The sequence below is a fragment of the Petromyzon marinus genome, chromosome 46, assembly GCF_048934315.1.
Source record: "Petromyzon marinus isolate PM22_M1 ecotype Great Lakes invasive population chromosome 46, UKy_Petmar_22M1.pri1.0, whole genome shotgun sequence".
In the NCBI taxonomy this organism is placed as follows: Eukaryota; Metazoa; Chordata; class Hyperoartia; order Petromyzontiformes; family Petromyzontidae; genus Petromyzon; species Petromyzon marinus.
In genome coordinates, this window is record NC_133712.1 from 1,344,116 (window position 1) to 1,361,165 (window position 17,050).

The following is a 17,050-nucleotide window of genomic DNA, read 5'->3' on the forward strand; positions in this document are numbered from 1 at the left end:
CAGCGCACTACAGCAACATGACAGCAATTTCAGCACAGCTCAGAATGCGACAGCACACAAGAGAACGCACAGAACGCCCCAGCACATGATGGCTAACACAGCAAACACAGCACGGTACAGAAAGCTACAGCACACGAGATCACACACACAGTGCTTTCGCCAGCGGTGTGGGAGATTAGACATGGGTTGGTTGTGGTTGTGTGAGGATGTTGGGCTCACGTCGAACAGGGTGAGGACCGGGCGCGTGGCAGGCACCGCCCTCCGTGCTCCCTCCACTGCACCACACAAAGACAAAAGTCAAAGATCTTCAATATAGCCTTGAAAAGATTTTAGGGCAAGTGCTGTTAGCAAGCATCTACGAAGGTCAGCACAGAACACGAAGGGGATGGGAGGACCAACACTACACCCAGCCACCTTTGTCTCCCCAGGGCTGATGCTTTACACGCACTGAGTACTCATTTAAGGCTGAATTAATGTAAGGGAGCCCCAGGACTGGTTTAGATATTCGTCACCGGTGTTGGCCATAAGCAGCAATCGAACTTGGGTCACCAGGTTAATAGTGCAGCACGCTAACCAGCTAAACTACTGCTGTTCGTCGTGACCGGGAATGGAACTTAGGCCATCAGGAACGTGCCACTACACACTACCACTGCACAACCGCTCTCAAGTGACATACAGACATAAGCTAGCACAGAAGATGCACAGAGATACAGACTGAACAATACACACGTGAACACACACACCCACACAGGCGCAATAATATACACGGCCACACACCTGTTGCAACCGCTGACATACAAGACATACGCATGCAGACAGGCAAATAAAGACACGTTAACAGAGACACAGGAATGAATACACACATATGAATGGAAAGGCACGCAATTGAACACAGGCATAGACACAAAGATAGTGAAATAATACGCACATATACGCAGCAGCCAAAGAAGGGTCATTGCTTAAAACATCACCTATTATGTAAGTTTTACTTTTAGGACAATGTTACTGAAAAGTAGTTTGTTATTTTTGCTTGTGCCCCACTGTAAATGCAGTCAGGACATTATTTGTTATTTATTTCACCAAATTATGTTTAATTTGTACACAGAACATGGCAATTCTTTGTATGATTACTACTCAAATTCTGAGTGTGATATTAAAAAACAGCACAGTATTTTTTCATGTCAATAAAATTAAATCTACTCGTGACAGGCTAGGTGCTCTCATCAACTGTCACGAATAAAAAAATATAATCCATATCATGAGCTTTGCCGATATAACCAGCACAACTAAGTGTGAGCTACCTTCAGTACCGTGCCTTGTGATTGGCTGCCTGTCGTCCAATGATAAGCCATCGTGAGCACAGAAGAGAGGGTTTTCCAATCGCTGTCAAAACACAGAAGAAAATTGATTGAACAATCAGTGCCACACTAGGGTGGGCATACAAATGATACCATTAATGTCACCTTTGGGGGATTGAAACATCTAGATTGTACTGTCAGGGTCAGGCAATGAACCAACAAAATCACACAGGGGTGTCAACCTACACGACAATCGTAACATTATTCACACTCTAAGGACGGACATGAACTGAGCTCCTCATTGTCACGACGGTTTGGGGACGTGGAATTTTAAAAAAGAACCACAAATGAAGAGTTCTGTGCCGGATGAGAAAATGAGATGTCGAGTTTATAATCGCAAGTAAAGATGGCATTTGTGTGATGAGTTTTGGTCTCTGGTCACCTCTGCCCGGGTGATGAATGTTCTCGATGGAGCCTTGATGGGCGTTTCGCTCTGCGGGAACAGCAGCAAAGATTATTAAACAAACGCAACCTTTACTGCAACGAGTCATTACTTTTGCAGTCACTTGTGCCTGGTTGTGACCATCAACTCGCTACATTTGTGAACGTCGTTTAACCACGGGTGGCTGAAACTCCCAAGATCCAAAACCTAGGATCTTAGCCGGGTGGTGTTGGTGGCGAAGTCCTGTAACCCAGCACTATGGAGGCAACAAGGGTGGGTGGATCACACAAATGGTGTTAAACTCCCTTCCCGTTGCTTTTCAGGTGTCATAGCATGGCCTGCTAGAAGGGGGTACAGCAAAGGTTGACTTCATCATTCGTTCTGCATGGGATCGACTGTTGCCTCCTCGCATGTGTGGGTTTTCTCCAGGAACTCCGGTTCCCTCCCATATGTAAACACTCATTAATTGGTTGATAACACCTGCATATATAGACGACCACAAAGTTTGGGGGGAAATTTGGCACAGGCTCACCACCTGGTAGCCTTTCCCGATCGTCTGTGGTTCCTCCTCACGCCTCTGAGTCGTTCTCTCGCTTCGAGTGAGCGAATAATGTGCAGTGTGTCACAAGTTAAAAAAATATTATTGAAGCAGTGCCGGATCATTGTGCTTGACCCAGTATTGGCCCCAGGAGCCACCCAGTCACCACCTATATTAAATCCATACTCTTTGGTTCTTTCGGTAAAGTCAGGTAGGTAGAAAAACAATAGATTACGACGTTTCGATCGCAACACAAGCAATCGTCATCAGGTGGGACAACCACACCAACTGCTGAAGACAGCAGTTGGTGTGGTTGTCCCACTGCTGTCTTCAGCAGTTGGTGTGGTTGTCCCACCTGATGACGATTGCTTGTGTTGCGATCGAAACGTCGTGATCTAATATTTTTCTACCTACGTGACTTTACCGAAAGAACCAAAGAGTATGGATTCCTGCAGTCACGAAAGCTTCAAATCAAGATTATATTAAATGTTTGATTATATTTATTTATGAACATTCTGCCTCTGACCACTCGCTATCCCTCTCCCCCTATGACTTTCAGTCTCTGTCTCCCACTCTCTTTTGTCTCTGTTCTCGTTCTCCGACTCTCTTGCCCTATCTATCTTTCATCCGTATCTCAACCGTGGCCGTCCATTATGAACCCCTTGCTGCTCCACCGAGCCGCCTCCGCTTCTGCGCTCACCTTGATGAGCGGGACGAGGCGTGCCTGCTTGACGAGCTGCCACAGCTCATTGGAGTTCTGCCTCAAGAGGGGCGGCACCGGATTGCAGCACGCGAGCACGCCCTGCAGCTCCCTGCGTCGGCAACGACGATGTCAACATGTTAGAGCAGCGACACGCGTCACAACACAACGCCAGAGCAATGCAACATCACGGCAAAACCACGTCACAGCAACAACACAATCTCACAGAAACAGCACAACGTTACAACAAGCCAGCACTCCCTCTCTGTCTTGCATCAAACAGCAATGGCATGGACTAGGGTGCATATAGCCGTTAATACTGGCAAAAGCATATCCGTTCAAGATGGCGTACATATATCCTATTCATGCTGGTGTACATACGTATATTGTTCATTCTGGCGTATGTGCGTATAGGCAGCTCAGGAAAGTCTATGGATGTATAGCCTAATAAAGTATTAAAGCTTTCGTGACTGCATAAAATTACTCATTGGTTTTTTTCGGTAAAGTCACGTATGTAGAAATACAATAAATAATATAATAATATAATTTTATTGTATTTCTACATACGTGACTTTACCGAAAAAAACAATGAGTATGTATAGACTGTTCATCCTGGCGTACGTATGTATATTGTGTTCAGGCTGGCATACGTACGTAAAGCCTGTCTTGTCTGGCGTACGTATATATAGCCTGGTCATTATCAGGATCATACTAACCAATGCTATTACCACAATGCAACCTTCATCATCACCATCATACTATCACCATATCCATATCATCACCAGCATCCAGATCACCATCCACATCAAAACATTATGAGTGGCACCACCATCAACACTATCACTACCACTCTCACTACTAACAGCACAATCATCAGCCACCACCACTATTACCAACAACAAGAACAGGCGCCATATGCCAATAAGTGTTGGTGACATCACCACGGCGGTTGTCTCAGGCCAGGTGCACTCCGAATCCACGTGCAATGTCGAAGGCTCGCTAACAGGACCTCACGGAACAGAGCCAGGTCCCATGGGTTGACTGACTGCAATGACTGGGGCAGATGCACCAGCTGTGCACGCGACTGTGCCAACTTGCTGCATTTTAGCCGCCCGGCACTCCGCTCTTTATTGTGAGCATCGCTCTTCTGACCTTCGTTGTTGTTGGAGGGCGAATATTACCACCACTGTCAATACCATCATGGGTATCACTCGCACCACCATCCCAACTGTCCCTGCCACCACCGGCCCCACCACCACCGTGCGCGGCTTACCGAGGCATCTCCTCTGCGATCTTCATGAGCATATGGTTTGGGAGGACTTATCTGTGACAGCAACAGCACAACACATACCGGTCAGGCCAGGGCACTATGCACATCTCAGCAATAACAATAATCACACAGGCCGTACAGGCCCAACAACGCAACAGCGACAGTAATCGTACTACGCAACCATTGACCTACGGCACTGGAATGTGCAGTTTCTACAAGTGGTTCAGGATCGCGATCAGGTAAATTAAAAAGTGCTGCGTCGTACACCCCAGTGTTTTACTGTGCTATATTATAAAACACCCGTGTATCGATATTTCCATTTTAATGTGTTATGGTCGAAACGTCGTGATAATTTTTATTGTTTTATATATATTTTATTATTTATTGTTTCCCTTCAACGTGACTTTACCGAAAGAGCTAAGAATATGAATTACTGCAGTCACGAAAGTTTTAAATCAAAATTTAGACTGTGTGTTGTTTTGGTGCGGTCTTGGATCGTTTTTGTTGTTGTTTTGCTGCCTTGCCCTAAAGTGCATTGAGTGTTAAAAAATCTACAGTAATTCATGTAATTATGCAATTTTTACTTATATGCTTTATATTCATACATTTGTCGCTACTCTGGACATCTGTGATAAAGAGTTCATAGCTCATCGGATTCCTCCAGTCTAAATAAATATTCTGATAAGTCAAGATAAATATTTTGAACGCTGTGGTGTTGTTCCGTTTGCTGTGTTATTCTACGCTGTCGGAAAGTCCCGTGCTTTGCTGCACTATGCTATGCAGTGCAGTACACGGCTATTTCAGCGCCGCGGGTGCTCTCACCCCGTGCTCTCGTCCTCGGCGCGTGCCGTGCGGTCGCGCCAGGCGTACAGGAGCCGGGCGGCGCTGCTCTGCTGCACATCCAGTGGCTGTTTGTGCTTGTGCAGCAGCTCCAGGTAGGAGTCCTCGGTGAACACCGGCTTGTGGTAGCGCTGAGACACACACACACGCACACAGGGGGAGAGAGGGAGATGGAACATGCAAGTAGTGACAGAGGCAGCAATAATTACCAGGGTTGTTAAAACGATCATCGGTTAACTGGTAATTGTTTTCAGCATCAATTACCAGTTCTGAAAGTCGGTAACCAATGTTTCCAGTGGGAATTTTTATCGCGAATGCACTAATTAGGATGCATGAACATTAAAACGGTACGGCGGGCCCGAGTCACCACATTGAACATAAATCGGCATTTTGCGACCCCCTCCACTGCCACTGTGTAGCATATTATTACGTTCCAGGGACTCTATGAGATGATAGTACAATAGTCTACACACATTACACCATGAACTATATCACTTCGTTGATCTAGTTAAAAAGATAAATATATTCTTTGATTATTGCTCGAGGCCTTTTAAGGGAATAAACAATATTTTTGGAGGGGTGGGAAAACTTTCCCGATCAAGAGTGAGAGTGGTGGATTTGCTTACAAAGATAGGCTTGTAACTTGCTCACTGGTGGAGCCAGTGGAAGGTGGGGTGTCACGTGCCCCCCCAATGATCCGATCGAAATCCCTAATTTAGATCGGATCATTGGGGTTTATTGGTAATATATCGGCATTTTGCGACCCCCACTGCCACTGTGTAGCATATTATTACGTGCCAGGGACTCGATGAGATGATAGGACAATAGTCGGAGTCCGATCACACAACGCGGTTCGAATTCGATCCTCGATCGATGGCTGCGCCATCACCGCACTACGCGTCAAATAAAAACCAAGGGACAAGTCCTTACTTATATTCTTAGTTTTTTCGGTAAAGTCACGTTGAAGATAATTTTTTATTGTTTTATATATATTTTGTTATTTAGTTGTTTCTCTTCAACGTGACTTTACCGAAAAAACTAAGAATATGAATTACTGCAGTCACGAAAGCTTTAAATCAAAATTTAAGTCCTTACTTACTAACACTACCTTTTTTCATTGTTGGAGGGGTTGCCACCCCCCCCACCTGAAAATCCTGGCTCCGCCATTGCCCACGCGCCACTCACCTTGAGTGCCACAGTTCGGCTCTGGTCCCACACAAGCTGCAGGAGGTTGGGTCGGCCCAGCGCCTTGGTGAGCAGGTCGACGCGGACGCGGTCGTACACGTACAGCAGGTAGTGCGTGTCGGCACGCGCATAGTGCAGCATGTCTGGCAGGAGAGGCCTGTGTGTGTGCGTGCATACGTGGATGTGTGCAAGTGTTGGTGTGCGTGTGTATGCAATTGTGAGTGTGTATGTGTTTGTGTGTGAGTGTGTGCATGCGAGTGTGTATGAGACGCAGATGTTAATGTACCGCAACATTTATCTGTTGACCCATGTTTCATTTCCGGTGAAGGCTAACATCATTTGGGAGTGATATAAAAACCAGTATTGGACCTCGGCCTTAAATGAGCACCTAGTATAAGATATGAACATCACCACTGGGGAAACAAAGGAGGTCAGGCATGATGCTAACCACATTACCCTCTCAAACATTGTGCCAGCCTTAATAGGGGCTCGCTAAGATAACTTGAGTGGGGAGGGGTGAAAGTGCTTCATATGTACTGTTCTATGAACCCAGTGATGGGACTTCAATTCCTCACCCTGGCCAACTAGATTCAGCAGTCTATTCAGGCGACACGGGGGATCTTTGTCCTTGTGTGTGAATGTGTAAGCAGTAGAGTAGCGGCTAGCACCCTGTGCTATGAACCTGGTGAAACGAGTTCGATTTCTACTCACGGCCAACACCTGTGACAATTATCTGAACCGGTCCCGGCCCTCCACTAGCTCGACTCAGCCTCAAATGAGTACCTGGTGTAGCGGTGTGTAAACATCACCACTGGGGAGACAAAGGCGGCCGTGCATGCTACTGGCCACCCACCCCCTCCTTCACAGCACTTTCCCCAACAATTAGTTGAGGCTATACAGGGGATCTTTGCCTTTGTTTTTGTACGTGTGTACAAGTTAGCCCGTGCATGCGCGCGCGTATGCAGAGGTTCGAGCAAGTGTGGCGTGCGTACCGGATGCGCCAGTCAGCCAGCTGGTACTGCTTGTCGGTAGACAGGCTGCAGTAGTGCATGAGGAGGTGGGCGAGCGAGTTTCTGGCGAGGCCGAGGGAGCGCGCCGCTGGGTGCGTGTCGAACAGGCCCACCACGTACAGGCCCAGGTCACGTTGCAGCCACTCAATGTCCGAGTCCGCTCCGTGGAAAACCTGCGCCCCCGCCACACCGCAGCGTCAATCACCACGTCACCGTGGCAATCACTGCGCCACTGCGTCGCCGCGTCAAGCACCACGCCTCTCACGTGGCCGGTGCTCAAGATTTGGTTACAACGTCCCTAGTAACCATCGTCGCCGCCGCTGTCAACAAGGCATGGCTGCAGCCAGCCCCCCTTAATTGCTTCCTTTCTCTATTTCCCTTGCTCGCTCCGACCTGCTCCCTCCTATTCTTTGGTCCTTTCGGTAAAGTCACCACCACGTAGAAGGGAAGCAATAAAATAATAAAAATATAAAACAATTAAATTATCACGACGTTTCGACTGCAACACAAGCAATCATCATCAGGTGTGAAAACCACAGCAAGAAATTTATTGTTTTATATTTTTATTATTTTATTGTTGCCCTTCTACGTGACTTTACCGAAAGAACCAAGAATATCAATCCCTGCAGTCACGAAAGCTTTAAATAAAAATAAAAATTCTGCTCCCTCCTGTTCTCCCCGTGTAATTCTGCGCCCCGAGATGTTTGTTACGCTTTAGGTGCAATACAAGTGCAATTTTTTGTTGTAAACATTCACCCAATGGCATTCATATCGAGTGTGCAGGCAGTGCAATGATACATTGGCAGCAAGCTGGAGGGACCCAGGCGTCGTGCTACAAAGTCGGCGAGGAGAGGGATGTCTCTCTCCTTGTTTTGCTGTCTCACTCGATTATTTTGTTTATGCATGTCTACGTGCACGCGTGCCTGTCACCTTGACAATTTTGTTGGGGTTGGTGAAGGCCTCGTTGAGGATGTGCAGGTCGTCGCGCAGCATCAGTGTGTCGATAATGAAGTCCTCTTTGCGCGTCGAGATTTGCATGAGGCAGGTGATGCCCAGGAAGGAACGGTATGAGTGATGCTACGGGGCCACGCACAGGAATAGCCGCTCAACGGTGGGCGGACAAACAAGAGTAGAAGAGGCAGATAGGCGGTCGAGCGGGACGAAAGCACACAGACGGCACAACCCAACAAACCAACCGCACATCACAACTCGATATTATACGACCACACACGCCACACACACATGCTGGCACGCACCCAGACAACAAACACAGATCCCCCGTAGAGCTTTAACAGACTGTTGGGGCAAGTGCTGTTAGAGAGCACCTATGAAGGCCGAAACGGCACACGAGGGGTTGGGTGGCCAGCACCACGCCCGGCCGCCTTTGTCTCCCAAGCGGCAATGTTTTTAAACATCGCACCAGGTACTCAATTGAGGTCGAGTCAAACTAGGGGAGGCCCAGGACCGGTTCAGATAATTGTGCTCTCGCACAGTCGGCGTTTCGACTGCAACACAAGCAATCATCATCAGGTGTGAAAACCACAGCAAGAAATTTATTGTTTTATATTTTTATTATTTTATTGTTGCCCTTCTACGTGACTTTACCGAAAGAACCAAGAATATCAATCCCTGCAGTCACGAAAGCTTTAAATAAAAATAAAAATTCTGCTCCCTCCTGTTCTCCCCGTGTAATTTTGCGCCCCGAGATGTTTGTTACGCTTTAGGTGCAAAACAAGTGCAATTTATTGTTGTAAACATTCACCCAATGGCATTCATATCGAGTGTGCAGGCAGTGCAATGATACATTGGCAGCAAGCTGGAGGGACCCAGGCGTCGTGCTACAAAGTCGGCGAGGGAGAGGGATGTCTCTCTCCTTGTTTTGCTGTCTCACTCGATTATTTTGTTTATGCATGTCTACGTGCACGCGTGCCTCTCACCTTGACAATGTTGGGGTTGGTGAAGGCCTCGTTGAGGATGTGCAGGTCGTCGCGCAGCATCAGTGTGTCGATAATGAAGTCCTCTTTGCGCGTCGAGATTTGCATGAGGCAGGTGATGCCCAGGAAGGAACGGTATGAGTGATGCTACGGGGCCACGCACAGGAATAGCCGCTCAACGGTGGGCGGACAAACAAGAGTAGAAGAGGCAGATAGGCGGTCGAGCGGGACGAAAGCACACAGACGGCACAACCCAACAAACCAACCGCACATCACAACTCGATATTATACGACCACACACGTCACACACACATGCTGGCACGCACCCAGACAACAAACACAGATCCCCCGTAGAGCTTTAACAGACTGTTGGGACAAGTGCTGTTAGAGAGCACCTATGAAGGCCGAAACGGCACACGAGGGGTTGGGTGGCCAGCACCACGCCCGGCCGCCTTTGTCTCCCAAGCGGCAATGTTTTTAAACATCGCACCAGGTACTCAATTGAGGCCGAGTCAAACTAGGGGAGGCCCAGGACCGGTTCAGATAATTGTGCTCTCGCACAGTCGGTACGGCGACCGGCTCCTCTTGAGGGCGCTCCACCTTCATCTTCTTCTCCGCTGCAGACACGGGGATCCGTCACTCATGGCGCGTGCGTGCAGTAGTGTGCTGGTTAATGCACTGCAAACCCAGTCACCTGATTTCAATTCCCGCTTGCGATCAACAGCAATGGCAAATATTTGATCAAGTCCTGGGCCTCCCCGAGGTCGACGGAGCCTTAAATGAGAACCGGGCACGATGTGTAATCATCAGTGCTGGGGAAACAAAGGCAGCCGAGCCTGGTGTTGACTACCCACCCCTCGTGTAATCCTGGATCTTCAGAGACACTTGCTAACAGCACTTGCCCCAAGTCTGTTAAAGGTGATACGATTTTTGTTTTTGTCGTGTGTGTGTGAGCAACGCCTCGACTTCTGTACGTGTTTGCATGTGTGTGTGTGTGTGCACATGCACGTGCAAGTGTTTGCGACTGCTGGATTAGTGCATGTCTCTGTGTTCATGGTGTGTGTGTGCCTTCACCGTGTTTGGCTTTTGCAGGCTGTGCAGAGCTCTTCTTTGGTTTCTCTGGCGCTTTCATCAGTTTCCAGCGACTACAGATCTACAGAGACGGATGAGATAGCACTCAACGGGTTCTCATCACTCACTCAGTCAACTACTTAAACACTCATTCACTTACTCAGCCACTCAGGTACTCGTTCAACGATCCAACCACTCATGCGCTCAACTACACTCTCTCACCTACCCAAGCACTCACTCAACCATTCATTCACCCACTCATCTGCTCAAACATGCACTCAAATAACCACATTAATCACCAAACCACTAAAATTCCTCACTCAGCACCCATCCGCACAAGTGGTTTGTGAAATGGAATGATGGAGATAATGATGATGATGGAGATGTGAGCAAGATGTTAGCACACAACAATCACGTGTTACCTCAAACACTTTTGAGTTAGGATCCAATTTCTTTTCTTGAAATGGCAGAGATTTCCCGTCACTGGATGGTAGATACTGCAAGCACAAGCACAAGCGAACTTTTTATTTTCACAAGCGAACTTTTTATTTTCAACCACTTCAAGTCCCCACGTCTTCATGTTTCCAGGATTTGGTGTCAATGAAGACCGTTTTATCCAAATCCTAAGTGACCCCGTGTTACGTGTGACCCTGTGCTAATATTGTGTCTCTATGCCTCCTATCTGTCTCTCATTTACCATGCCTCCTGTGTGTTCCCCACGTCCCTAAGTCGCTTGTATCGCTGCATTGTCTTGGTGTCCTTGAAATTCCCGTGTCTCAAAGTCCATGTATCTCCTTGGCACTCAACTACCCCTGTGCCTCCACATGTCCCTGTCTCCCCATGTCTCACCATGCCAAAGGGGTTGACGAACGTCTGCAGGACACGCGCTGCCTTCATCTGGGACGTGGAGCTCTGAGCAGTGCGAGCCTCGTTCTGCTGCTCTTCGCTGTCCTGCACACCACAGCAGAGCGCAGAGCGCTACAGCACATCGCAGCGCACTACAGCAACATGACAGCAATTTCAGCACAGCTCAGAATGCGACAGCACACAAGAGAACACACAGAACGCTCCAGCACATGATGGCTAACACAACAAACACAGCACGGTACAGAAAGCTACAGCACACGAGATCACACACACAGTGCTTTCGCCAGCAGTGTGGGAGATGAGACATGGGTTGGTTGTGGTCGTGTGAGGATGTTGGGCTCACGTCAAACAGGGTGAGGACCGGGCGCGTGGCAGGCACCGCCCTCCGTGCTCCCTCCACTGCACCACACAAAGAAAAAAGTCAAAGATCCTCAATATAGCCTTGAAAAGACTTTTAGGGCAAGTGCTGTTAGCGAGCATCTACGAAGGTCAGCACGGAACACGAAGGGGATGGGAGGACCAACACTACACCCAGCCACCTTTGTCTCCCCAGTGCTGATGCTTTACACGCACTGAGTACTCATTTAAGGCTGAATTAATCTAAGGGAGCCCCAGGACCGGTTTAGATATTCGTCACCGGTGTTGGCCAAAAGCAGCAATCGAACTTGGGTCGCCAGGTTAATAGTGCAGCACGCTTACCAGCTAAACTACTGCTGTTCGTCGTGACCGGGAATGGAACTTAGGTCATCAGGAACGTGCCACTACACACTACCACTGCACAACCGTTCTCTAGTGACATACAGACATACGCTAGCACAGAAGATGCACAGAGATACAGACTGAACAATACACACGTGAACACACTCACCCACACACGCGCAATAATATACACGGCCACACACCTGTTGCAACCGCTGACACACAAGACATACGCATGCAGACAGGCAAATAAAGACACGTTAACACCTGTTTGACCACTAGTGGGCGGTATATACTCCGCGAAGGGACAGTCCTTTCTAACTACTGTTCGTAGGTTGGTTTCCTCAAGGTCCTTTCCCAGTCTGTTGGTCAGTAGTTGAGTGGTCCATATTTCTGCTGGACGCTTGGTTTCGTTCTTGATTGTCCGTGACAGGTCGTTGAGTTCTTCTGTTATCATTTGAATTCCTGTAAAGTCTTCAACTTCTTCATCTTCTGGATCCCTATGCTGCTCCGGCATTGACTGTGCCCATATTTGTCGGGATTCAAGGTTCATGACGGGTTTAAGGCGATTCAGTAGTTCGATCCCAATGATCAGCTCTTTTCCTGGGTTCTGCACGACATATAGTGGATGGCTCATGTTGACTTTGTTGAACGTGAGCTTCATCATGACCTTGCCCAATGGCCGCATGTGGGTCCCTTCGCATCCTGAGTAGGTGAGCCTACTTGGCATCATCTGTAACGTTTCATTCTTCCTCTGGACGGCAGTCTGGAGTTCATCAAACATGTCTCTGGATATCATGGATATTTCTGCTCCCGTTTCACAAAGGCCCTGGCTGGTCAGGGTGTCTTGCAGTATTACTTCCACGTGGACTCGTCCGACCGGTCCTACGGGAATTAATTCCCCCAGATGGTACCCTTTACCCTCTGGTACCACCTCGGTGACTGCTTTGGGGTTTCTTGAGTTTCTTATTTTCTCTTGGGCTATCTTTGCGTTGGGTGCGTCCTCTTCCTGCGTGTGTTCTGTTGGTATTCTTGTCTTGGCTGTTCGCATGGGAGTCTTCATACTCTCTTGATGTTCTCTTTCCATCCGAATATAGTGAGCGTATCGACTCCTGTTGGCTGCCTGTGGTCTATGCCCCATTGCTAGCGGAGGCGGCAGTGGGAGACGATATGGGGATTGGTTCGGTGGGCGTCGGCCTCCGCGGGGTAGGTATGATCCGTCATTCGCTCTCCATCCTCCATAGTTCCAAGATCCGCCCTCTTCTATATTCCAGGGCTGTGGCGGCCGTGGGTGCCAGGTCCCCCATGACCCGTTGTCCGGCGTGTTGCTGCTGAGTTTTGATCCTAGTGGATTTGGCGCCCTCTCCTGGGGTGTTTCATGTTCGTTCCGGGTGGTTCTGTTATTATTCCCTGGAGACTCGTTTCCCTCCAGATTGAGACGTTCTTTGTCTTTGGTGATGATGTGTGTTTTAGCTGTGCTAGTGGTTCTCCGTCCGTTCACCCAGGCCGTGTGGGCCTTGCTTTCAATCTGGCGCAAGGAGGCAGTCTCGGGGTCTAGCATCGTTCCTACTATCTTCACTATTTCAGGTCTTAGTGATTGGAAGAACATAACTTTTAATATCTTCCCTTCTTCCTGGGCGTTGTCCACGTCACCTGCGGAATTTGCTCTCTTGAGGCGTAGGAGATAATCTCGTGGGTCTTCGTCCGCACGCTGAGTCATCAATTTTGCCGCGTTCAATCCTTCAGATAGTGTGGAGTATTCCCCAAATCTATTAACTACTGCTCGGCTTAATTGCTTAAAATCGCTCTTGACCCTATTTGGCAGGGATGTTACCCATGGTCTGGCGGTTTCATGTAAGCTCCTTGACAATAAACATGCTTTTTCTGCTGATTTACCCAGACCCCGGATCTTAGCCTCCTGTCCTACTGTAGCTATGTGGTTGTGTATATCCCTGGTTTTGTTGTGTGGATCGAAATAGGGAATTATGACGAGCGCTTTGTCCATCAATTTCAGAGTCTTACTACTGAATGAGTATTCGGACAGTTGATCGTCGTCAGAGGCGTCAGATTCAGAGGATTTGTCACTCGAGCTGTCCCTGCCTTCGCTATCACTACTGTCATGTTTCCCGTGTCTGTGTCGTGGTCTCCCTCTGTCCGAGGAGGATTCGTATCTGTCCCGTGGCTTGTGTCCCTTATTTCTATTATGTGGGTCTTGTGATCCATGCCTGTGGGTTGGTGTGCGTGATCTCCTTGAGCTGTGTCTATGTGGTGAGTGTTTTTGTCCTTGACCTTCACGCCGTCTACTACGTGTGTGGTGGCTGCTAGGTGATGTGCTGTGTTTATGTTTGTCTTGTGCTACATGGTAGTCGGGATTCCTGTGTTTGTCATTTGTGGTGCGGGTGGTTTTGCGTTGGTAATTTGTATGTGTCGTGCATTTCTCTGGTGAGCTGTCCCTTGTACCCGTGTTATGTTGGTCATGTTTGCGTGAGGTGCGTTTCTCTGGTGAGCTGTCTGAGCTATCTGCATCTGATGGGTCATGTTGGCGTGATGTACGCCTTCCTGGAGAGTGATCCCTGCTGTAGGTTCCACGTCGGTCATGCTTACGTGAGGTGCGTTTTCCAAGTGAGCTGTCTCTGTCATCTGCACCATGTCGGTCGCACTTGCGTAGCGTGCGTCTTTCTGGTGAGCTGACTGAGCTATCTGGAACTGGTTGGTCATGTTTGCGCGAGGTGCGCTTCTCCGGAGAGTAGTCCCTGCCATAGATTCCACGTCGGTCGTGCCTGCGTGGAAGGAGTCTACCAAGTGAGCCGTCTCTGTCATCTGCATCATGTCGGTCGTACTTGCGTAGCGTGCGTCTTTCTGGTGAGTTGTCTATGTCATGTTGCTCGTTTCGCCCCAGCTCCGCCCTTTGTCGCTCTATCAGTACAGAATACCCTGGTGACTTAGGGTTAATATTTTGCCTCTCTCTAACCTCGGGGTGGTCGGCCTCCTGTTTTCCTGTTTGTGTCCGTATTTTCCCTTCCCTCTCCTCGATTTGCGAGGGGGTTTCTTTATCAAAATCGCTTTGCATGGTAGCCAAGTTCATATAATTCGCTTTAAAGTTTAATGAGTGTGGATTGGTGTGTTTATAGTTTAGGTTCCCGAGTTCATATCTCATCGCAGGAAACAGATCTTACGCAAAAATTTCAGGAAAGAATCACACGACCACTTCTGTATTAATCAATTTATTTTCTAATTAAACCTTAACTATAATATGTATGTGAACTCTCAATCTCAGAACTTCAACACGGTATCCACACGGTATCAAGACAGTATCATCAACGACTGTACGATTTCACTTTGATAACACATGGACCCCGCATAAAGCGATGGTTGTTAGTGAAAGAGAGTTATTAGAACTTGCAAATGCTATACTAAACAAAAACCTTAACTTTATAATGAATGATTATACTTGAATTGTCCCCGCAGTATCGCACTCGTTATTGATCATAGATCATATGCAACCCTTATCACGTTGTTAGCACATTGGGTCACAGAACAGGTGATTATTCTGTAGAGTACGCGTGTACGTGCGGCGATTACGAACGAAAGGTACTTTAAAGATTATACGGCGGTAAGAAAAACAATTAAAACAGTTATTATTCTTAAAGGCACAAATCTCAACAGATACATCGGCAGATTATCTGACTACATAATGGCTTGGAGTAAGGGCATGCGATGCTGTGCTCCTTTCCCCTGAAGATCTTACCTGATACCAAGTTTTAATTGATTGTGGACCAGATCGCCTGATGAGGATCTGGTGGGACACACTCTTCCCCACAAGAGCGTGGCTCTACGGAAGAAGGTGTCAAAAATCAATTCGTATTGATGGATCTGTTGAATATTCATGCGATTAAGAGTACAGCCCACTAAATAGTAAAGAGGACAACTATGGATATACTTATAACGACGGGTGGTTGTCACTCGGTCTCGATGTGACGCCTTCACAGTCACTGATGGCCGATAGACTTGAGTGTTGGCTTCTGGTTAAGGACCTGTGTATGTTTGAATGACATGAATTGTTTTGAATAGTCAGTGTTCGGAGTCGATCTTTGTGTAAAACAGACGCCTGCTTGTCGTGTGGTGAGAGGGCGGTGCGCGTCATACGTATAAGTCAATTCGGCGGTCACCGTGTTGAACGGATTCGGATGTCGTCGATACGCTGCTGCAGTTCAGAACGCGGTCGGTAGATGGCGCCCACAGCTCGCTCGCAGCGTGCACGGTGGTTGAGTGTTGACCCGGGTGCGCACTCGGCTGGCGATGCACGGTGTGCACGCAGCCTCGTCGCCAAACAGCGACCCTCACCACCCCGGCGGCAGCAGAGACCTCCGCATCGGCAGAGGCTGACCCACGCAGGGGCGAGTTGAGCTGTCAAGCGGGTCTTGCCCGCCTGCAGATGAGAAGGGGAGCCGCTCCGATGAGTCGAGCCCCCGATGGCCGGCTCCGGTGAGCCGATCGAACTCATCTGAGTTCCGATGAACTGCGGACGAGTCGAGCCGACCCGCTGGTCGCAGCTCACTCCTGAGTCGACCCCCTGGTCGAACTGAGGTTTCCATGCTCAGGATCCTCTTTTTATGCCCAAAAATCCCTTCACTTGGATCCTGCCCACAAGGCGGGGTTTCTTTCGATTTTTGCTGTGTCAGGATTTGTCCGTATGTATCTGCGTCCGTATGTGTGTCCGTACGTGTGTCAGTGTGTGTCCTTGTGTGGATCACCCACGGTATATTCCGTTGTCATACTCCTACCATAAAACCCACAAGTAAAACAATCAAATGTTATAAATTGTCTCGAATGCGCCTCCCTGTCTGGGTGCACAACCTGGAGGGAGGGGTGATATTCCCTCCGACTTTCACCGACGCACAAAGAAACGGTTAAGGTTTGTAAAGTTAACATTTATGCCTCACAGTTTCACAGTTATGCTCTGTATGTAACCCAAGTTCTGGGTTACCTTCCAGAGTTGTTTCTCCTACCATGGAGAAACAACCCCCTGAGATTCCGATCAAAACCATCACGTTACCATACATAGCAGGCGTTACCAAAAATATTTCCAAAATTCTAAACAAACACAAGATCCAGGTCCGATTCAGTACAATACACAAAATACGTGATCTAATCCCATCCGTAAAGGATGTCATTTCTGACTTACAGTACCCTGGT